This window comes from Mauremys mutica, chromosome 3 (genome assembly GCF_020497125.1).
Source record: "Mauremys mutica isolate MM-2020 ecotype Southern chromosome 3, ASM2049712v1, whole genome shotgun sequence".
Classification (NCBI taxonomy): Eukaryota; Metazoa; Chordata; order Testudines; family Geoemydidae; genus Mauremys; species Mauremys mutica.
The window spans coordinates 130,536,852-130,560,252 of NC_059074.1; the positions used below are offsets into that span (position 1 = coordinate 130,536,852).

At 46.4% G+C, this 23,401-nt stretch overlaps 2 long non-coding RNA genes across 4 annotated transcripts in view; one reads left to right on the top strand and one right to left on the bottom strand.

Annotated features, from left to right (window-relative positions):
• LOC123365612 overlaps nt 1–422 on the top strand; it is a 119,978-nt gene extending 119,556 nt beyond the window's left edge. For all 3 annotated transcript variants that reach the window (XR_006577659.1, XR_006577660.1, XR_006577658.1), the window contains one exon: nt 201–422. This is a non-coding gene — a long non-coding RNA (uncharacterized LOC123365612). The remainder of the gene's footprint in view (nt 1–200) is intronic.
• Nucleotides 423–11,396: 10,974 nt separating this feature from the next.
• LOC123365613 overlaps nt 11,397–23,401 on the bottom strand; it is an 89,864-nt gene continuing 77,859 nt past the window's right edge. The window contains exon 3 of the long non-coding RNA XR_006577661.1: nt 11,397–11,489. This is a non-coding gene — a long non-coding RNA (uncharacterized LOC123365613). The remainder of the gene's footprint in view (nt 11,490–23,401) is intronic.

Consider the following 23,401-nt stretch of genomic DNA (forward strand, 5'->3'; position numbering starts at 1 on the left):
GAGGCTGGGGGGTGATAAACTGCACATTGATTTGTGATTGAGGCGATTCCTCTTCTAGGGCCCCATGCATTATTTAATAAAGCCTGTGGGGTCTTGAACCAGCAAGTACCACATACCAGGTGGGTGTAGGCAAGCCTGGAAATCCAATCTGCTTTTATAATGTAATAACAGTGTGTCCCTTTTGTCCTGTCCATAAACAGATCATATGGCTAATAGTGGTACGTAATGCACAGCCTCGTCGTACAATATAGAAAGCAATACCAAAAGGGAGCAGGAGCTTCCGGCAGGGTGAACACTTCACCTTTCCCCCAGCAACGGCTGAGGTACCAGCACAACTTCTGAATCAAGAAAATGTTAGGCCTGGTCTACACTAGGACTTTAATTCGAATTTAGCAGCGTTAATTCGAATTAACCACGCACCCGTCCACACCAGGAAGCCACTTAATTCGACATAGAGGGCTCTTTAGTTCGAATTCTGTACTCCTCCCCGACGAGGGGAGTAGCGCTACAGTCGACATGGCTATGTCGAATTAGGCTAGGTGTGGATGCAAATCGAACTTAGTAGCTCCGGGAGCTATCCCACACTGCACCACTCTGTTGACGCTCTGGACAGCAGTCCGAGCTTGGATGCTCTGACCAGCCACACAGGAAACGACCCGGGAAAATTTGAATTCCTTTTCCTGTCTGGGTACTTTGAATCTCATGTCCTGGTTGGACATCGGGGCGAGCTCAGCAGCACCGGCAACGATGCAGAGCTCTCCAGCAGAGGAGTCCAGGCAATCCCAGAATAGAAAGAGGTCCCCAGCATAGACTGACTGGGAAGTCTTGGATCTGATCACTGTGTGGGGCGATGAGTCTGTGCTTTCAGAGCTGCGCTCCAACAAACGGAATGCGAAGACCTACGAGAAGGTCTCCAAAGCCATGACAGACAGAGGATACAGCCGGGATGCAATGCAGTGCCGCGTGAAAGTCAAGGAGCTGAGACAAGGCTACCATAAAATCAAAGCGGCAAACAGACGCTCCGGAGCCCAGCCCCAGACATGCCGCTTCTACGAGGCACTGCATGCCATTCTCGGTGGGTCTGCCACCACTGCCCCACCAGTGTGCGTGGACTCTGACGAAGGGATAGTGTCGACGGCCAGTTCCTCATCGACGTTCGCAGATGGGGAAGATGAGGAAGGAGATGAGGAGGGGGAGGCAGTCGACAGCGCTTACAACGCTGATTTCCCCGACAGCCAGGATCTCTTCATCACCCTCACTGAGATCCCCTACCAACCCTCTGCAGCCGTTACCACGGACCCTGAATCAGGAGAAGGATCAGTCGGTAAGTGCTTTAAACATGTAAACTTTTATTATTAATGGAACAGGAAAATAGACTAGGCGAACAGACGGTCTACATGCAGGGGAATGGAACAGGAATCTTCCGCGGAGATCTCCACGAAGCTCTCCTGGAGGTAGTCGAAAAGCCTATGGAGGAGGTTCCTGGGGAGAGCTGGCTTATTGGGTGCTCCGAGGTAGCACACTTTTCCGCGCCACGCTCTCAGCTGGTACTCCGGGACCAGTGCCTTGACGAGCATCGCAGCATAGGGCCCTGGCTTGTGCTGGCTTTCATTCAGCATGCGCTCCCTGTCTCTCCGTGACACCCTCCTCAGGGTGATCTCACACGCAGACTCCTGCATGGAAGTAGAGTGATTTGTGTACTATTACTATTGGTAGTGCTTCACTGTTCCTTAGAACAACAAGAAGCATCACTTTAGAGCCACGTGCTGGAGGCTACAGAGTGGCAGCATACAGGGATCTTTTCCAAGGGAAAACCGCGAGGGGGTGGAACAGGGGCAGAGTTTATGCTTTCAGGATTGCCTGCAGCAAGAGGACAGAGCTGGACATTGACTTTTAAGCAGCCAAAAGCCTTTGGCTTACCATGCCTGGCTGCTCCACGGATTCAGCTTTCCTGCCCCGCTTGTCTGGTCTGCAGTGCAATACCCCAGGCAATGAAAGCGAATGCAGATAAATCGAACTTTCCCTGAGTGAGTGCTCAGGAGATAGGTGCCGTCCATGGTCTGGTTCACAGGCAATGAGTAGACTATGTTTCATTTTTAAGAAAAGGCATCTTTGTAAGCAATTCACTCCCTTTTCCCCCTCACACAGCTGCAACAGTATCCCGACCTGCTCCACCATGCCCCTCACAGAGGCTGGCGCAGATTAGGCGTCGTAAGAAAAGGACCCGGGACAAGATGTTTGCAGAACTTATGGGCTGCTCCAGAGCAGAAGCGGACCAGCAGAGCCAGTGGAGGGAGAACCTCACACAGCAGCAGCGCTCACACAGCGAACGGGAGGACAGATGGCATCAGGAGGACCAGCAGGCGACTCAAACGCTGCTTGGACTACTGAGGGAGCAAACGGACACGCTCAGGCACCTTGTCGATGTTCTGCAGGACCGCAGGCAGGAGGACAGAGCCCCCCTGCACTGTGTCTGCAACTGCCCTCCCCCGCCACACACTCCAATACCCACCTCTCCCAGAATAACAAGAAGGAGGGGTACCAAGGGCCGTGAAAACTGTCACTGCACCACAGCGGACTGCTAAATTACCCAAAAGTTCTCAGTCCCTAGATTTTGAAAAGTTCTCACCTTTACTGTGTTGTCGAGTATTAAAAGTAGTTTGCTGTTAATTACTGTTTCTGTCATGTTTGTTTGCTGAAGACTTTCTGTGAAGGGGGGAGAGGGGTTTGGTAATTGCATAGGACACTCACCATGAACAGGGTACAGACATGGGGGCAGGTTACTCATTGAGTGCAGTCACTAGGCACCCTGGTCAGTCTGTGAGGTGTTTTTAATGTTCTGTTCATAGGCGGCAGGTGCACTTGGAGGTGGGTCTCTCCCCCGGCCCAGCCTGGATCGGGCCCTGGCCCACGCGGGTCTCCCCCCCGCCCCGTCAATTCCCTGCCTGGAGCAGGTCCCAGCGCCCACCTGCCACCTCTCCCCCGGCGTGTCGTCTCCCCCCCGCCCCCCGCACTGCGTCCCTACCTGACAGTAGAGCGGCTACCGGCACAAATGCTGTCTGCTGCCCCAGGGTACTAGCGCCTGCCATCCACAAATGGCAAGCCAGGTTGCCATCACCCTGCCCTTCTACCGTTGCCCTGAGCCTCCACAATGCCCCAAACCCTCAGCCCCAGCCACAGCCCGCAACCCCCTACGCCTCCTCCCCCTTCCCACACACCCCTCACCCCTTCCTACGCTCCCACCCCCAGCCCAGAGGCTGCACCCAAACTCTGTCCCAAAGCCTACACCCCTCACCCCTTCCTGCACACCCACCTGAAAACGTCCTCCCCCCAGAGACCGCTGTAGGAGCAGTAGCCTATCATTCCTAGAGTCTAGAAGTGGTCTCTACATCACTGCACACCCTACCCACCACAGTCCACGTCCCTGTTTCAACCCTTTGACGCAAAATCATTATTCAAGAAAAGGTTTTTAAATAACAATGCTCCATTACCTTTATTTTTACACGTGTGTTGGAAGGGGGCAAACGGGGTATGAGACTGCAGAGGAGAGTCAACAGTAAATGGGTAAAGAAACATGGCCAGGTTCAGCTTCTCTGTAAAGAAACTGGACAGTCATAGGTTACCCTGCTCTCTGAGGAACCTAGCTTTCAAAGCCTCCCGGATGCACAGCGCTTCCCGCTGGGATCTTCTAATGGCACAGGTGTCTGGCTGAGCGTAATCTGCAGCCAGGCGATTTGCCTCAACCTCCCATCCCACCATAAAGGTCTCCCCCTTGCTCTCACAGAGATTGTGGAGCACACAGCAAGCTGCAATAACAATGGGGATATTGTTTTCGCTGAGTTCCGAGCGAGTCAGTAAGCTCCGCCATCTCCCCTTGAGACGTCCGAAAGCACACTCCACCACCATTCTGCACTTGCTCAGCCGGTAGTTGAAGAGTTCCTTCTCACTGTCCAAGGCGCCTGTATAGGGCTTCATGACCCAGGGCATTAGCAGGTAGGCTGGGTCCCCGAGGATCACTGTAGGCATCTGCACATCCCCAACAGTTATTTTGTGGTCCGGGAAGAAACTACCTGCCTGGAGGCGTTTAAACAGACCAGAGTTCCTGAAAACACGCGCGTCATGAACCTTGCCCGGCCACCCGACGTTGATGTTGGTAAAGCGTCCCCTATGGTCCACCAGTGCTTGCAGCACCATTGAAAAGTAGCCCTTTCGGTTAATGTACTGGCTGGCCTGGTGGGCCGGTCCCAGGATAGGGATGTGAGTCCCATCTATAGCCCCACCGCAGTTTGGGAATCCCATCGCGGCGAAGCCAGCTATGACGACCTGAACGTTTCCCAGGGTCACTACCTTCGAGAGCAGTAGCTCAACGATTGCGTGGGCTACTTGCATCACAGCAACCCCCACGGTAGATTTGCCCACGCCAAAGTGGTTCGCTACTGACCGGTAGCTGTCTGGCGTGGCAAGTTTCCAGAGGGCTATGGCCACTCGCTTCTGCACTGTCAGGGCTGCTCGCATCCTGGTGTCCTTGCGCTTCAGGGCAGGGGACAGCAAGTCACACAGTTCAAGGAAAGTGCCCTTACGCATCCTGAAGTTTCGCAGCCACTGTGATTCATCCCAGACCTGCAGCACTATGCGGTCCCACCAGTCCGTGCTTGTTTCCCGGGCCCAGAATCGCCGTTCCACAGCATGAACATGACCCATTGCCACCATGATCTCCACGGCGCGGCGTCCCGTGCTTTCTGACAGGTCTGTGCCAGTCTGAGACTTCATGTCCTCACCGCGCTGCCGTTGCCTCCTCGCCCGATTTCTCAGCATCTGACTGTTGAAGAGGTGTACGATAAGGTGCGAGGAGTTGACAACGGCTATAAGTGCAGCGATGATCGCAGCAGGCTCCATGATCGCAGTGGAGTGCTGTGGCATCCGCGCTGTCACTTATAACAGGAAAAGTGCGCGAACTGATTTCCCGCCGGCGGGAGTGACGGTTGAATGCTGACAGTTACCAAGGACCACCCTCGACACAGTTTTCCCCCCCAGCATGCATTGGGGGGAAATCCCAGAATTCCAATGGGCAGCGGGGAGTGCGGGAACTGTGGGATAGCTTCCCACAGTGCACCGCTTCCAAAGTCGACGCTTGCCCCGTTACTGTGGACTCACACAGTCGAATTAGTGTAGATACACAAATTCGACTTCATAAGGTCGATTCCACAAATTTGACTTAAGTTGATTCGAAATAGTCTTGTAGTGTAGACATACCCTTAGTTTCATTTAATCAATAGAAAACAAAAGAGGCTCAGATTGAAAAAGGCAAGCCTGCATGTCGCATGACAGGGCTGAATAGCCACAAAATAACTCTTTATTCAAAAATTTTTACCCAGCTCTATTACTTATTTTTTGTATTCCAGTAGCACTTAGAAGTGTGCGCCCGAGACCAAGGCCTTATTGAAAGAGTAAGTCTCTGTCCCCAAGAGTTTAAAATTTATACATACAAGAAAGACAAAGGTTGGGAGAAAGGATGTATTAGTATCCTGTGATGGAGTCTACAGACCCCATGCTGAACCAGGACAAGGAGTAGAGCAATACTGGGCTAGGGAGGCCCCACCCCTCAACAAGTGCAGGGCATGTTCCCAGTGGAGGAATAGTTTGAAGGATGCTGGTAGCCCAGGCAAGGCGGGGAAGGAGCTGTTGATGGCACCAGAAAGCAAGGCTAACACTGGGAGCTGTGATAGGAGGGGTGTCAACTTTGCTAAGGCTGCTGTAGCAGCTGGGAATTAAATTCTACACACACCTACCTTTAGGGACCTGAAATCCCTAAAAGCGGCTTTGAACAGGACACTAACAGACCAAGTGAAGTGTTCTAAGCCAATGACCATGCCCCAAGCAGAGATGCTCCAGTCTGGTAGGAAGTAGCAGGAAAAAGTGTAACTTGGGGGTAGATAAATGACTGGTCTGGACACTTTGACAAAGCCCCTATGGCCCTGGTGGAGCGAGTGGGCCTGAGTTCTCCCTACCTTGGTCCTCTCCTCCCCCCGCTCCTCTGCCCTGGCGGAACCTCAAGGGGAGTGCTAAGAGCACTCAGGAGGGTTTGAGGCCTGCTGCATACAATTTGGCCAGACCCCCTCTGGGACTATTAGGCCAGCAAAAACGCTGCCTGACCACTAGGCCAGCTGGTCATCGGACTATCCCGCTACATATCCCCACATGTAAAAATGGGAACTGATCACAGAAAGACTGAGCAATTTGCCCAAGTTCATACAGAAAGTCTATGCCAGAACCTGAAAATGAACCTAGATCTTCCAAGCCCCATTCTTGTACCTTATCCACAAGACCCTCTTTCCTCCATAATGCACAGTTTGCTGAAAACCATCTGTTAACAAGTGACTTTCTGAAATAAAATCTACCCATCGCCAAATGTCCTTTTCACAATAACTAAAAGTAAATATAGATAATCTACAAATTCTGGGGAAGCGTCTGTGTTGTCTGGAGAGGGAGCTGTGTATTTACGAAGGAGTTGGCTTATGGAGTCACTAGCAATTGCTCACCAACCTCAGGATATATTTATTTTCTTAAACAATCATCTGTTTAATCTGTTTTCTTGGCTGGGAATGAGGAGATAAAACAAAGACAGTTAACAGCTTGTAAAAAAGAGAAGGAAGCTATAGTAGTTCACAGAGTTCTATAAAGATTCTTCAGAAGAGAAAGCATTTCTGTATCTAATTTACAGAAGAGTCCTAGGTTTTTTCAGTGGCACATGGGTTCTATAGAAACAAACAGAATATATTGTAGATAAATCCCTCTGGAAATCTCCTTTTCTTTGTCAGCTGGGAAGTAGTATTCATTTGTGGGGAGACTAGAAGGGCTAGAACAATTAAAAACTCTTTCGCAAAATTATTATTTTATTTCCTTAGTTAAAAGTTACTCAAATCAGATTGTACTTAACTCAGGTAGGGGAAAAAAAAGGAGTGAAAGTGTTGTGGGGAAGCCCTTGAAGCCATCACTCAAGTGCCTGACTGCAGGAAAAAGCAGCACCATATCACTTACTTGCATAAGCAGAGGGAGACATTTTCACTGATATTAAGGGAAATTAGGTGTAACTACCAAAGTCAATAGGCTTGATTCACTGATACATTAAGGCTACTTTGCACTACTCTAGTAGTGGCCAAAAAATAGCCACTACCTCAGTCTAACTGGCCACTGGAGGACTCCCCCTGTGCAGGAACCTACATCAGGTGATGTGAAGTCACCATAGAAGTTTCTGCTCCAGTCCCTTCCTGGCTACCAGTGCAGGAGAGAAGGCAGTGGGAAAGCACTAGCATTTCCCTACCTTCTCTGCACAAAGAATCTACTGAGGTTCATCAGAGGGGATTCTCTCCACTGTAAATCACAAGAGATTCACTGGGCTTCCTTCTTGCCATATCTTCCTGTATCCCAACAAGGCTCCTGAACAACTTCTTCTCATCTGGACGTCCCTGCATCTGATAGCTTCTTATCAAGAGACTTGCTTCCACCATGTCTCCTTATTCTCTTGAATCCCACTGCCACCTTGGGAGACACAATGATTCTAATCAACCAATGAAATCTTTTGACATGTGTACAGTGCCCCTCATGAATCGACTCATTTCAGCCAATGGAATTGTAAAATGCAAATCAATTGGAGAGGAATGGTAATGATTGGCTGAGTTACCTCTGATATCATAATGCTGCTCCTTAGAAATGACCTGAGCTGTTGATCTGGTCTTGACTGTAACAATTAGATAAAATAATCATAGATAATTGTGCTTAATTGCAACCAGATTTATTGAAATATAGCTTATGTACCAGTTTACAATGACTTTTAACTGGGTGGAAAGTTTAAGGGGCTAAGAACAAGCCATTTATTGGCTAGAAGAAGCACCTGAGAAAAGCATTTAAAAATTCCTTAAAAGTTCCATTTAAAAATAACTCGCTAACTAACCGATTTATTTGTAAATTCTCAGGAAATTCATTCTGTACTCAAAGACGCAGTGGTGCAAGTTTGGGGATGATGCACTGTATTATTCATACATAACAAAGAAAGAGGTTGAACCCCTACTTTAAGTGCAAATCTCAGTGCAATCTTAACTATGAATTTGATATGACACCTTCATACTACAGCGCAGGCTTTATAAGTTAATTTTTGATGCAGATGTCAATACTTGTTGTTAGGATGCTGGGGGAATAATAATATCCAAGTTCCTTAGATTTCACATTGCTGAGATACAGCTATTGAACCTGGATCTGCTCCAATTTAAGCCAACAGCAAAACCTAAACATATTTCAATAGGACCAAGATTGGGTCCATTAAAGAGACAAACATTAGCTCCCCGCAAATGCAGACCTTTCCCTCCAAAACTGGCCTGCAGCTGGCTGTTCATTTCTTCTGGCTCACTCTAATTAATTAATACATGAATTTACAAACTTAACATAAGACTAGTTATTAATATTGGCTATGGATCTTTTCCCAATAGAAATTCATGAATAAAGTTGTCATTATCATAATGCATATACATGAGTCTAACAGAAAGCCATGTGCATATATATTCATCCATCCAGAATTCATATGTGTTTTACCATCAATGATCTTGCTACACTTGAAATTAAATGTGTGTGTGTCAAGCTTAGCACTTCCTGGGCTGAGAAACAGAACTAAAAGAATAGTAAGAGAGGCTAGAAACAAGTGGGGGTAACAACTGAATCTGGTCAAAACTTAATATTTTGAACAGTATTTTTATCCTCCAGCTGGCATTCTGTCTGTACCCTACTCTTAATTGTGAACTGAGCTGGAATTCTTCTCCAATATTATCCTTTCCTGACTGGTGGACAGTGTAAAATGGAGCAATAGCTAAGATTCTGGGCAGTAAAACATTAGTTTGGGCTCTGGAGCAAGACAGAGCAACCTCGAAGCTGCTCTGTTTTACACCCAGTTGCTCATGGCCTCCAGAGTTCATTCCAGCAGACAGGTAGTGGGCAGAAGTTATTGCCTCCAAACCCTGTCCCTGACATACCCCCCTTATACTGGGGACAAGGGCCAGGAGTGGCAAACAGATGGGTATGCTGGCTCTATGCCATTCAGGGATTTACAAACACTGGAAGAAGCTGATTTAGCTGGCTTTAAGGCTTTAAATTCCAAAGATGAACTGTGCTACACAAATAGAAACGATTGTTATATATTTCAGTAGATTATTTAAGAAGTGGATAATTTATGTCAGGAGAATAAGGGAAATGCAGCATTAAAGGTTGATTGAAGAACAGAGCTCTGCCCATATCAAAGATCAACAAGAGGATGAAAGAACAAACAACATATGGCAGATGTGTAGTCACGTTGCTTAATGCACCACTGGAAGTGCTCAGATACTGCAGTGATGGGTGCAGTATAGGCGTCAGAATAGAATAGAAATGTAAGAGACGGTATTAGCTAGCTGTCTAGTGTACAAACACCACCACACTTGGTTAGAAATGACAAAGCTGTATGGCTACATATCACACACACAAGAATATTTAAGGGAGTCTGCAAAGAAATCAGTGAACCAGTAACTGATATTTGTAAAGTTCCCAAATTGTTGAAATGTTTCATGCCATTTGGAAAATGGCAAAGACGACTCTGTTTTTAAAAGCAGGGGAAAAGACAAACCAGACTAGTGAGCTTGACATCTGTTCTGGGAAAAATCTTGGGAGCTATTTGAAGGCATGTGTTGGGAGAACACCTAGGAAAACCAAGCTTGATTAAAGAAAGCCAGTATAGACTCAGGCATGGGAAGGTCACGTCATGCTTAACTAGCCTGCTGGAATTCTTTGAAGATACTGCTGCCATGATAGATAAGGGGAATTTAGTGGGGGCAGTATATTTTGATTTTCCGGAAGCATTTGACAGGTTTCCACACTGGAGATTAATGGCTTTAGTAAAAAGTCATGGAGGAGAAGATAAAATAGTAGTTGGGATGGAAAACTGGCTTAAAAGCAGGAGAAGAAGGTTGGCCAGAGATAAAGAAGGAAACTTTTCAGATTGGAAAGGAGTTAGGAGTAGAGTCAGGCTGTGTCTACACTAGAGACCTTACAGTGGCACAGCTGCACTGCTTGTATGATCTCCTGTGTGGCCACTCCAGGTGGACAGGAGAGAGCTCTCCTGTCGACAAAATTAAACCACTCCCAACGAGCGGCAGTAGTTATGTCAGCATCTCCCACCCACATAGTGCTGTCCACTTCCACTTATGTCGGTGAAACCTATGTCGCTTGTGTGTGTGTGTGCGGTGTGGGGGAGGGTTCACACCCCTGACATAAGTGGTAGCGTAGACATGGCCTCACTTTTAGTATCTATATGTATAATGGGCCAAATGCTACTCCCAGTGAAGCCAATGGTAGTTTTGCCTCTGATTTCAGTAGATCCAGGATTGGGACCATTATAGAAGAGATCTGCAGGAGGGCAATGAAAACAAGACGCTTCCTTCCTCGAGCCATTTATTATCCATTCAAACCAGACTGTAGGGTATAAGATGGTGTTCATCTTATTGTCTGGACTGCAGGACTGTAGCAATTGTAAGCCCCATTCATTTCTCCTAGAGCAGTAGTGAAGTTCCATACACTACTACACCGTGATCCTGAGACTAGAGTTGTTCTATTAAGCAATGCAGAGCAGTGGGACAGTCCCAATACACAAGCTCCGGGCAGCAAGCTACAAAATCATCCTTCAGGAAATGGCATGTCTCTACTGCTGCAGCTTTCGCTGCACAAACCTGTAGGGTTCAGTGGGCTAGTGCAAGGTCTGCAAGCTCTGAAGTTGCACCCCAGCTGTGAAGTTAACTATCTCTGTGGCCTGAAACAAATCCATTGAACTTTGCTTCAGTTTCCCCTTTTGTAAAATGAAGATAAAGATACTTGCCACCTTCATCACAGGGGCATTGTGAGGATAAATGTATGTTTGCCAAGTGCTTTGAAGATGGATCCCAGACATCTGAGCCACACAATCACTATGACTTCCTCATTCAGTCATTATAATCAAAGCAATCAGAGGAAAACAAAGACACAGGAAGCCATCTTGTCCATCCTGGCTGCCAGGACAAGGCTGTCCCTTCCAGCATATTCACTAGTGTTTTGCCCAGTTTATTTTCATCTGGAAAAGACAAAAAGCCCAACTTCTGTGGGGAAATCCTTCCCTTTCTCATAGGGTAGATTTGTCCCTGAACAATTGCATTCAGGAAATGAAGCACATGTAGAGTTATTTACACCTGGATACTATTAAAACAAAGGACAGAACAGATCACAGCCCATCCGTGGCAGTGCAGATGTTGAACTGGGAGAAGGATTAGTAGAAATGTTTAAGGAGTTCTCTGGAAGCGTGCACTTACGTGACAGGAGCCATGGAAACAGCTGCTGGTATTGACTGATCGGGCAGGCTAGGGGATGCTACTGATAGCCACTCGAGGAGCTTGAGCTGTGCTTCAGTGGACTCTGGCATGATTTTAGTCTTGATTCAGAGGCTGCTTAAAAGAGAGTTTGAAATATATCACATTGTTTTCACATCTCTGGCTCAAAGTGCCATAAAGGTAGCAACTGTTCCCTTCCCCCACTTTCTAGTCAAGTGTCCCACCCTGACTCCTCCTCCCTTCTCTTGCCAGTGTGTAAAATGAGAAGAAAACCAAAAAAGATAGGACATGAAAAATCAGAAGTGATGATTAAACCTTACAGTTTTTATTACCATATAACAAAAAGAGCAAATAAGAGTCAAGTACCATGAGGATGTTATAAATGAAGGGTGGAATCTTGGCTCTGCTGAATTCATTGGCAAAGTGCCATTGACTTCAGCAGGGCCAGAATTTCACCTAAATGTCTGATCTCTTCCCTCATCACTCCAACCAATCACCCAAATACAGAGCTCGCACGGTGATAAGTAAGAAAGCCCAGCTTGGAGTTACACTTACTGACATTAGGGACTGTAGGTATTTATGAACAAAGGGTAGAAGACATAATGAAAAAGAAGTTTGTAGCCAATGCGTAAAAGGAAACGCATCAAATTTAGCTGCAAATGTAGGTGTGGACCTGATCCTGATCTCACTTACATTGGTGTAAACCAATAATAATTCCATTGAAATTAGTGGAGTTACACTGGGGTAAAACCTTATGAGATCATAATCAGGCTCCATCCAACTTGCTGACAAAACATTACACCAGTAAAACTGTTTATGAATTTTTTTTCTTTACCCCAGCACAATTTTTATTTTAAACAATTAAATAGTCACTCACGGTGTTTTATCCCAAACATTGCCACATAGGACTAGTGTATGAGAACCAGCAAGTGAATTTGACTAGCCACACAAGTGAAACTGACTAATCTATTTTCATTGTCCAAGCTGAAAGAAATGCAATATATATATATAAACTGTTTTCGGTTTTAATCATGCAAAGTGTTATTACTAGTGTAGGTCAGAAAACTTTAAATACATATTGCCAGATAAGCAGCTGATGTAAATCATGGTAGCTCCACTGGCTTCATTACCAGCTGAGGTGTAAATTGGGGTATGTGCATTAAAGTCAATTGAGCTACGTGATTTACACTAATTGCCCTTTTAAAAAACTTGAGTGTCTGTTTAAATACCATGGGGATGTGCTCAGAGGGGAAGAAAGAACACCCACAATTAAAGAACGGAAAGCCTTTCTTCCCCAGTCCTCCCACCTCAAGCCCTGTCCGCCTGTGTGGAACAGTCTTTAACATAAACTGATGCCCTTGTCCTCTGACATGTGCTTTGCTTGTCAGATCTGCTGATCTAGGCCTGTGATATACTTGGATTGGGGAATCCCTACAGGTATTCAACTTGTCTACTTGTAGTATCTCTCAGTTTGTTCTCAAACTACATTAATTGTCGGACAGGAGGCCCATTAGACTGTAAATCACTGGTTGAGTGGGAAAGAAAAGACTAATTTTCTCCCACAGGCCTTCATTATCTCTCCTAGTCCTACAGGAAGCACTCTGCAAAGCATAATTATCTCTCATTTCCAGATGATTTTGCCTGAATGCTCATTCTGTCACTTCCAGTATTGTCTCTTGTACTTGGTCCTGGCTTTTTAGAAACAGGAGGAAAATGCATCATATTTAAATAACAGTGGGAAAAAGAAAATAGTATTTGAGACATATATTGCTTTTGGATACAGTTTTCTACCTCTGTCCTTTGTTTCCTTGGTTGGAATTCATGACTCCAGCTCAGTTCTTAAAATACTCCTGATCAGAATGTCAGTAAATAAAGATGAATGTTACTGTGTCCCATTTGGTTTTTACATGTTCCAGTTGTTTATATCATTGTCAGTTGCATGGCCCAGTAAATAGTGTCCAAGAAACACATGACAGGAAGTGACACTTAGACAACTTGACCCACATTCTGCTCTCACTTACACCACTGTAAATCCAGAATAGCTCCACTGAAGTCAATTGAGTTACCTCAGTAACAGCAAAAGCTGTCCCATTATCTTTCTTCCCACATCTCCACCAGACAAAAATGAAGCAGGGACAAGACAGACACAAAGAAAAACATGTGGGTGTTAAAATGTTTTCCTGAAGTTTAACTTTTACCTAGCAGGGGGTCCTGTGTTAAAGATTAACATAACAAATTCAGGGGGAAACAGATGTGCTTTCTGTTGTTTATTTAAAATAGCTCCTCACTTACTGTAGCTTAAATTGTTAAAGACTCCCTCTTACTTGATTAACATATCTTGTGATTTTTGATTAAATCCTTGCACAGTCATCTTTAGTGATACTATATGTAACTGTGAGAAGGGAGATTTATTTTAAATGCCAGCTTATAGTCATCAACTTAAAAAAAACCCTGTGTGTGTATGTGAATGCACATATTTGTATATATACATATACACATATATTAAACTGCATTCCATTTTTATATTACACAAGAAGTTATGCAGGAGCTTGGGTAGCTCCAGGCAAATGTGCATATCCTTAATCTATGGGCAATTACAAACCTCATGGAAGCTAATGGGTATATGCTAGCTGCCTGCCATCCAGGCTAAATGAGGGAACAGTTAAATGCCCTTTTGCTTTAGTGATAGCAGAAGCCAATACTCAAAGACCAGACTGAATGCAAATGCAGGGGCTGGGAACTGATTTTGGTGATAGCTGTCTGTGTGTGAATTAAAAAACAGAATCGGAGAGCAGATGGTGAGGCCAGCACAAAGCCAAGAGAAATCAGTTTGAAAGCCAGAAAACAGCAAAAGAAGCACTTGAACCATGGCCCTGAGGGAAAGCAAAGAGAGAAGGCTTTTTGAGCAGAGTGCTGGCTGGAAAGAGGCTTGCAACTATGAGCAAAAAACTGCCTCCTGCTGTTTGCTTCTTACTGGTTTGAGGGAAACAGGACTTTGTGAACATTCTTTGTAAATAAACAGGATTGCCCTCCACCAAATACTTAACTCTATCATCAATTTCTCCTCCTAATGGAGACATCCTGCCAGACCCCGAATGAAAACCACTCAGGTCAGAAGGGGTTATGATAGCTTAAAGAAATGTATGAGATTTGGACTGAGTTTTCTCTTTTACAAACTGAACTTCTATCTCTTTGGTATTTATCTATCTGTAGGGTGGTGGTGGGGAAGAGATGGGAAAGAATTAGGTAACCCGATATACCCAGCACTTCAATAAATGAAGTAGAATATTTGGCATCTAAGAACATTACCTCCTAAATGACTTTCTGGGGATTGCACCTAGTGTTGCTACCATCAAACATGTTTTGGACCCATCCACACTAGCCCACTACACTATAAGGCCTGGTCTACACTGGCAAGTTTCTGCTCAGTAAAGCAGCTTTCTGAGGTGTAACTCCCAAGGTATACACACTGCCAAGCCACTTAGTGAGCAGAAACTGTGCAGTTGCAGCGCCGTAAAAAACACCCCGACAAGAGGCGTACAGCTTTCTGCGCTGGGGCTACAGCGCCACGGTGCTAGTATAGACTCCCTGGTCGATTACAGAGTTGTGACTGGCCTCCAGGAGATGTCCCACAATGCCTGTTCTCGCCTCTCTGGTCATCAGTTTGAACTCTACTGCCCTGCCATCAGGTGACCAGCCATGAGCCTCACCCCTTAAATTCCTTGGTAATTTTGAAAGTCCTCTTCCTGTTTGCTCGGTGACACATGCAATGGTCTCAGCGCATCTTTCCAGGTGACCATGCCTGCTCCATGCATCAGGCGATCCCCGCTTGGAGCAATGCCGTGCTGCTGGACCTCATCAGCATTTGGGGAGAGGAGGCTGTCCAGTCCCATCTGCGCTCCAGCTGTAGGAATGATGATACCTATGGACAGATTTCATGATGCATGACAGAAAGGGGCCATGACCGGGACACACTGCAGTGCAGGGTTAAAGTGAAGGAGCTGCAGAACACCTATCACAAGGCACGGGAGGCAAACCGCTGCTCCGGTGCTGCACCCATGAGCTGCTGGTTCTACAAAGAGCTGGACGTGATACTCGGTGGCAACCCCACCTCTAATGGGAAGGCCACTGTGGATACTTCAGTGGCTTGCGTGCCAGTCGAGAGTGGACTGAGTCAGGAGGAGGAAATCTTGGATGAGGATGTGGAGTGGGAGGGGGACCCAGAGACAGAGGACGACTCGGAGGTCAGAGATGCATGCAGCCAGGAGCTCTTCTCTACCCTGGAGGAGGCTACCCAGTCACAGCTGTCGGATCTTGGTGAAGCGCAAACAGGAGAGGTTTGCTGGTGAGTGGCTTTGATTTTGGGAATCGCTGAAGTGAGCTGTTGAGGGCAGAAGGTTGCAGAAAGCAGGCTTGTGTCTGTATGATGCACGTATCACCACATGCCTAGTCTGAGTGGCAGAACATGGTGTTGATTGACTCCCTCACTTCACGGGAATCTGCCTCAGAGATCTCCAAGAAACTCTTTGGCAGACCTACTTTGTTTCTTGCCCCATTAAGGGTAACTTTCCCACGCCACTCTGCCGTCACTGGGGGGACGGACCATTGCTGCACACGGGCGAGCCGCATAAGGGCCGGGGCGGAAGCTACAGTCTTGGAGAAGACCCTCCTTTGATTTTCTGCTCACCCTTAGCAGTGAGATATCTTCCATAATGAACACAGCCTATGGAAAATTTGAGGACAGTGATGATTATAAGCCCCCCCCTACAGTGCTGGATCTCCCCAAGAACCACGTGCCCAGTGTACAGTACTGCCCTGGAACACTGATTTCCCCTGCCCTTGCGGTTACTCACCATTTTGGGGGTCTTGTGACTCATGTGTGCTTGCCTGGGGTCAGCCAGTTGGTGACAGGTATGTGAATAGTGGCTGTGCTTTAAATCAGTGGTCTGTGTGGTGCAGACAATACTGCTTCTGTAAAATGTTGCATTTTGGCTTCACAGATATGACCTTGGGAGCCCAGCCTCCCTTGGTCGGTCGGTGGGATAGCTCAGTGGTTTGAGCATTGGCCTGCTAAACTCAGCATTGTGAGTTCAATCCTTGAGGGGGCCACTTAGGCATCTGGGGCAAAATCAGTACTTGGTCCTGCTAGTCAAGGCAGGGGGCTGGACTCAATAACCTTTCAGGGTACCTTCCACTTCTTTGAGATATATATATATATATTGTTATCACTGTCTGAACAGCTGCACAGAATTAGAAAGCGGCCACGAAGAACTAAAGAGGACTTTCTGCACGGTCATGATGCACACCGTGGCCAAAAAACAAGAATTGAAGGAGTGTTGGGACAGTGAGAAAAGGGACTTAAAGGAGAATGTGGCACACCAGAACGAAGCCGTGGGGTGGCTCTTAAACGTTATGGAGCGCCAAGCGGACACACTCCAGGCGCTACTAGCACTGCAAACCAAGCAGTCTGTGCTCACCGTCCCCTGCAGCTGCTGTCACAAAACTCTTTCCCATGCACCCGCCAGGCTCCACCAACACACTCTTATCAACCTCCTGGCTCCAGTCTGTACCCGCTGCATTCCACTCCTGTCTCATCACAGTCCAGCACTGAGGACTCCCAGTACCCACTGCACTCAGCACCGGTCACTCTGCAGTTTAGCCCTGCTGTAGTAGAGTACCCGCTGCACTGTACTCCAAAGGAGAAGGCTGGATATGATACCTGGACATACACAAATCTCTAACCATCCTGGGACCCCACCTCCTCCTGGTACCCTCCCTTCCTCCACCACCCACAGTGCTGACATGTTTTTTGTTTGTTTCTCTCCTCTGGTTGTTGTTTTTTAATAAAGAATTGTTTTGGTTAGAAAGCAATCTTTATTCCATTAATTGAAAGCAAACAGAGCCCTGCAAAGGAACAAGCAATTTTCTTACACATTCAAAGTACATCATCTGCACCAATCACAATCACCTCCTAGCATTACAAGCACTGCACTCCCGAGCATAGCAACACATCTTAGTGGCTTTCAGCTTCAAATTGCTGCCTCAAGGCATCCCTGATCCTTATGGCCCCTCACTGTGCCCCTCTAATAGCCCTGGTCTCTGGCTGTTCAAATTCAGCCTCCAGGCACTGAGCCTTAGCAGTTCAGCCCTGAGTGAAGCTTTCACTCTTCCCTTCACAAATATTATGGAACATACAGCACACGGCTATAAGCATAGGAATATTGTCATCGGCCAGGTCCAGCCTCTCACATAGACAGCGCCAACAGGCCTTTAAACGGCCAAAAGCACACTCCACAGTCATTCTGCACTTGCTCAGCCTGTTGTTGAACCACTTCTTGCTGCTGTCAAGGTTCCCCGTTTATGGCTTTATATGGAGTTGGCAGAGTCTCCCAGGATCACAATGGGCATTTTGACTTCTCCTACAGTGATCTTCTGGTCCATGAAGAAAGTCCCTGCTTGCAGCTTCCTGAACAGGCTAGTGTTCCAAAAGATGCATGCATCATGCACCTTTCCGGACCAGCCTGCTTAAATGTCTGTGAAACGCCCACTGTGATCCACCAGCACCTGGAGAATCATAGAGAAATACCCCTTCTGATTAATGTACTCGGTGGCTAGTTGGCCTGGTGGCAGAATTGGAATATGCATCCCATCTATCGCCCCTCCGCAGTTAGGGAAGCCCATTTGTGCAAAGCCATCCACAATATCACGCACATTGCCCAGAATCATGGTCTTTTGGAGCAGGATGCGATTAATGGCCCTGCACACTTACGTCAACACAAGTCCAACAGTTGACTTTCCCACTCCAAACTGGTTAGCGACTGATTGGTAGCAGTCTGGAGTTGCCAGCTTCCATAGTGCAATCGCCATGTGCTTCTCGAATGACAGGGCAGCTCTCATTCTTGTGTCCTTGCACTGCAGGGTGGGGGAAAGCTCATCACACAGTCCCATGTATGTGGCTTTCCTCATCCGAAAGTTCTGCAGCCACTGCTCATCATCCCAGACCTGCATGATGATGTGTTCCCACCACTCAGTGCTTGTTTCCCGAGCCCAAAAGCGGTGTTCCACTGTAGTCAGCACCTCTGTGAATGCCACAAGCAATCTCATGTTGTAGATACTATGTGTGGTGAGATCAATGTCACATTCCTCCTGCCTTTGTAGTTTAAGGAATAACGCCACTGCCACTCGTGACGTGTTAGTGAGAGCGAGCAGCATGTTGGTCAACAGTGTGGGATCCATTCCTGCAGACCGAAGAGGCAGAGCACGCAGTATACAAACTGTTGAAAGCTGGTGCCAAATGCAGCCGTAAGCACAAGGATTGCTGGGATGCAAAGCAATGCATCACAGGGCATTGGGTCAGGACCCAGGATGCCCTGCGACCGCCTTCCCACAATTCTTAGCAGGAGAAGAGGAAAAGATGCTTTGTGGGATAGCTGCCCAGAGTGCACCGCTCCCAATACTGATGCAAGTGCCGCAAGTGAGAACACGCTATTGCGCAGGCAGTTGACAGTGTGAACACACAACAGCGGTTTCCCTCCAGCACTCTCTGAGCAGTGTTGTAACTGCCAGCACTGTAACTCTGCCAGCGTAGAATACCCTTAGTGAATTCCTTTTGGTAAGCATGCTTAAACTTGCTTCCTAAACTTGGTTGAGAGGTTAGCATAGACAGGACCTCACACTACACCGTCTTGTTCTGGGTCAGTAACTGTGAGTCAGTATGTGAATGGGTAACACAGCATGCTGCAAAACAGCAGAGAAGCCACGGTGTGAATGGGTTCTCACTCCTAGAAGTGGTTGCTCCCGCTCAGGGATTAGGCACAATAGTGAAGGGAAGCTTTCACTGGCACGGAATGTTCTGTGGATAAACAGAGGCTCTGAAGAAGAGTTCTGTGTAAGCTTGAAAGCGTGTCTGTGTCACTAACAGAAGCTGATCCAAGATATTACCTCCCCCACTTTGTCTGTGGATAAACTGACACTTTTGAGGGAGCATGGTGTATTGACAGAGCACTGCACCGAGAGTCAGGAGACCTGGAGTCTGTTCCTTGTTCTGCCCCTTGGCTGCCGCATGACTTTGGGTAAATAACGTCACCCCCTTGGTTCCCCTCCTATCCTTGGTCAGCCCAGTTAGACTGTAAGCTTGTCAGGACAGGCACTGTCCCGCACTATGCCTTGGTATAATGCCTATGGCTGGCACATCCAGGCATTCCTCCAATACAAATAATAACAGTTTGAAACTTCAGGACTTTCATTCCATCATCTTTCACAAGCACTAAATTCATACAATTTGTAAAAAATGTCAAGGAGGAAAATGTGTTTGTAAATGTTTATTTAAAAAAATCCCTGTAATTGTCCACAAGTTTCCTATTTTCCATCAGCCAGCTTTCAAAAAATGGTTACTAGAACTCCAAGGGTTCCATTTTACAGAAAAGTTTTGGCAGTGTTGTGATTATTGTCTGCAAATGTGCCATGGGGATTTTCTAAAGAGGACCAGAATCAATTAGCACTGGGCAGGAAGAGCAGAGTCGGGAGGAATGGGAGTCAGCAGCAGGCGGACAATTTAGGTGAATTATTATGGAAAAACATTTTTACTCTAAGAATGGGTGGAGCAATGAAACAAACTGTTAATGGAAGTTTTGCAATCACATTTATTGGAGATGTTCAGGTCAGACTTCTAACAAACCTAATATAGGTATGATAGTGAAATCAGCCCGGCCCCAATGCAGCAGGATAGGAACGATTCTGTAATTTTGGCACATCAGCTGCAGTTGAGGCAACAGAAGAAACACTGTGCACGGTTTACCATTAAGAAACGAAGGGGAAGATTTGATACCAAATCTACTAGTATGATAAGATGTGGTTCGGCCACTTTTTTTTTTAAAAGTCTGCATGTTATTGCACTGTCTGGATGTCTTAAACCATAATCAGCTTTACAACATGAGATGCACGTACATTGCACACGCAGACCAGTGGGTTGAACACATATTGCCAGCTACTTAAGATGAATCTTTTTTATTCCAAGTAAAACTGGAACCTAGAAACTGGTTCAGATTTTCGAAGTCTGACTAGTTGAATTTCTATTGTCTGTGACATGCGGGAGGTCAGACTAGATAATCTAGCGGTCGCTTCTGGCTTTAAACTCTATGAATCATTGACATTTTAATCATGTGCTTCCAGGGAAGTCAACACTTCAGGTAAATGCTGTCCCAAATAGATAAGCTGTCCTGAACTGGGGCCTAACTGCTCACTGCACCTTATTGATTTCTTGCCGCACGTTACTGCATGATAAAGGGGAAAGTGCTCTTTCACACTCTGTGTGCTGAAAACCACAAATGAAAGACTAGCTTTTGCTCAAACTTTCCAAAAAAATGTCACGCTCAGAGAAAAACCACACCTGGAAAACTTTGGTCACTAAGGTGAACGTTTCAGAAAGTTACAATCATCTGAAAAGAAAGTCTTAGAATGGAAAGTCTTGAACAATCTTAACAACAGCCTAACAATTGCTGTTGCTAGTGCCCAGCAATCAAACAATCCACTATATATTATATCTGTAATTTTATTTATTTCCAAAGCAAAATCTGATTAAAGTTAAAATCAGTGACTGGAGCTAATGGAGAACCTATTAGGTTTTTCCATGACATATTACATGAAAACCCACATTCATGCATGCTGTGTCTTGGCTAACTAATAATTCCCATCCCAACAACTACCACTTGGTCAGCTTCTGCATGTTCAGTGGCACCTTGGTTTTGTGGTGTTGCTGTGAACCCAGAGTTTTACTACAGTGCTTGAGCACATCACTGTCACTTAGTCACAGATTACAGATGATTCATCACACACAGTCCCCTAATGACATTTGGCCATGTCCTAATACGATTGCAAAACCCCCATTGACTTCAATGGGCCCAGGATGTGGCCAGGCAGAAGCAAACATCATGTAGATTTCCCAGGATAACTTCACATCTGATTGGCATAGAGTGGTATTTACAAAAATAGCAAAGCCAATTTAACGTAGCTTTGGTATGATGCAGATTTTTAAAAAAAAACTTTGCTTGTTTTAAAAAGACAGTGAAGCAAGAGTTTGATGCCACTGCTAACAGCTAATAAACCAACAGATTTAATGGCTTCTTTCCAAACAGACAGCTGTGTTTATTAGTTCAAGGCATGAGTCAAAGGATTCAGTAAAGAAGATTTCCTCCTTTCTTAGTTTTGTGTTTATGATAGCTTTTCTTCTGTATAAGAAACACAACTGATATGAATCCCATTAACACCTACATTTTTAAGTGTCTGCAACTAGTACTACAGAGTAAATGTTGCAGGAAATGAAAACTAAAATAAGTTGTTTTATATTATAAGGCAGATATGTGGAAATGAATGGTGGTGGTCTCCCAGGTCCTAGTGGGTAGGAAGTGTCCACATAACAAAAAACACTGGCTGGGATCCATGAGGGGATTTAAGTGTTTCAACACTGAACATCACAGCACCTAACTTTTAGGCACCTAGAAAATCACAGGAACAACACTAAGATCCACAAAGCCAAGTTAGGCACTGAAGCTCCCTATACTATGAATGGGGAGAGCCAAGCACCTAAGAATGCCATCCACAGAAGCCAGTGCGCTAGGTGTGGAGCTGCCTAAATTGGCCAATTGGAGGTGCCAACGAGAGGGGTGTGTACCAAGCCCTGCCCATCTCTCGGAAAAAGACACTTAGCTCTGCCTAGTGATCCATGAGTGGGAACCTGCTGCCTAAGGTGATTCTTGTGGTAGTGAGTTAGGCACTCCACACAAAATAGCTAAAGGAGGAGGAGATGATGGTGCCCACCTTATAACCGTTAGCCCACCTGGTTAGCGTACTCACCAGAGATGTGGGAGACGCAGGTTCAATTCCCCCCTTTGCCTAAGGAGGACAAAGACTTGGAACAAGGGTCCCCCACCTCTCAGGAGAGTGTTCTAACCACAGAACTATGGAATAGGGATGCGGGGCTCCCTCAATCTCAGCTGTTGCTGTGTGAATAAATAATGAAAGTGTGATTGGAGCAGGGGGACTGGACCAGACCCATGGTCTCTCACCACGGGGTTCTAACCACTGGTCTACAGAGTCATTCACATGCTCTGAAACAATGACTATTTAATTATTTATGCACAGTGGAACAGTCATGGGGAGGCAGCCATGCACGTGCCCAGAGGCAGTAACTTAAGTGCCTAAGCAACTTTTCCTCTGAAAACATAGGTGCCGAGAGTTTAGGCACCTACCGGGTTCGTCAAGAGTTTTGTGGATCGCAGTGCAGCCAAAACCGGGAGTTAGGCACATAAACTCGAGACTTAGGTGCCTGAGTCTGGGGTTTAGATGCCTAAGTATCATCATGGATCCTACCCACCATCTCTATTGGCACCAGCTCTGCAGACACCCTTACTTGTTGGCAGTCCCAGCAGAGAACCTAGGGATTTAATTGACTTGGAAAATGAACTACCCTCTACTGAGCTCCCACAGATGTGTGACACAGTGATTGGCCAGCCCGGAGGAATGTAAACTGCCACTGTCTGTTCATCTCTTGGCCTGTGGAGATAGGGCTTTAGAGTGGGACTTAGGCACCAAATCCTGAGAGAGAGGTGGGGCTTAGCAAACACCTCTCTCATCAGCATCTCCCACTGGCTAACTTAGGCAGCTCCCCGCCCAGTGGGCTGGCTTTTTGGATTGCATTTGAAGGTGCCTATCTCTTCCCATTCATTGTGAGAGACTCAGGGGCTTTGGTAGCAGGGATCAAACCTGGGACTGCTGCAGCTAAATGCATGAGCTTCTGCATGAGCTAAAAAACACGTGTCTGGTAGCCAAGCCTCTAGCAGGCTCATCAATCTCTAGTTGGCCTATTTACCACTAGAGGGGGACAAAGTGCCACTTCGCGCAAGCAGGGGTTACAATTGTATGGAAACCTAGGTGCTGAACCCAGGCTTTGTGGATCCCGGTGCTGTTCCTGTGGTTTTCTAGGCACTTAAAAGATTGGTGCTGTGATGCTCAGCATTGCAATGCCTAAA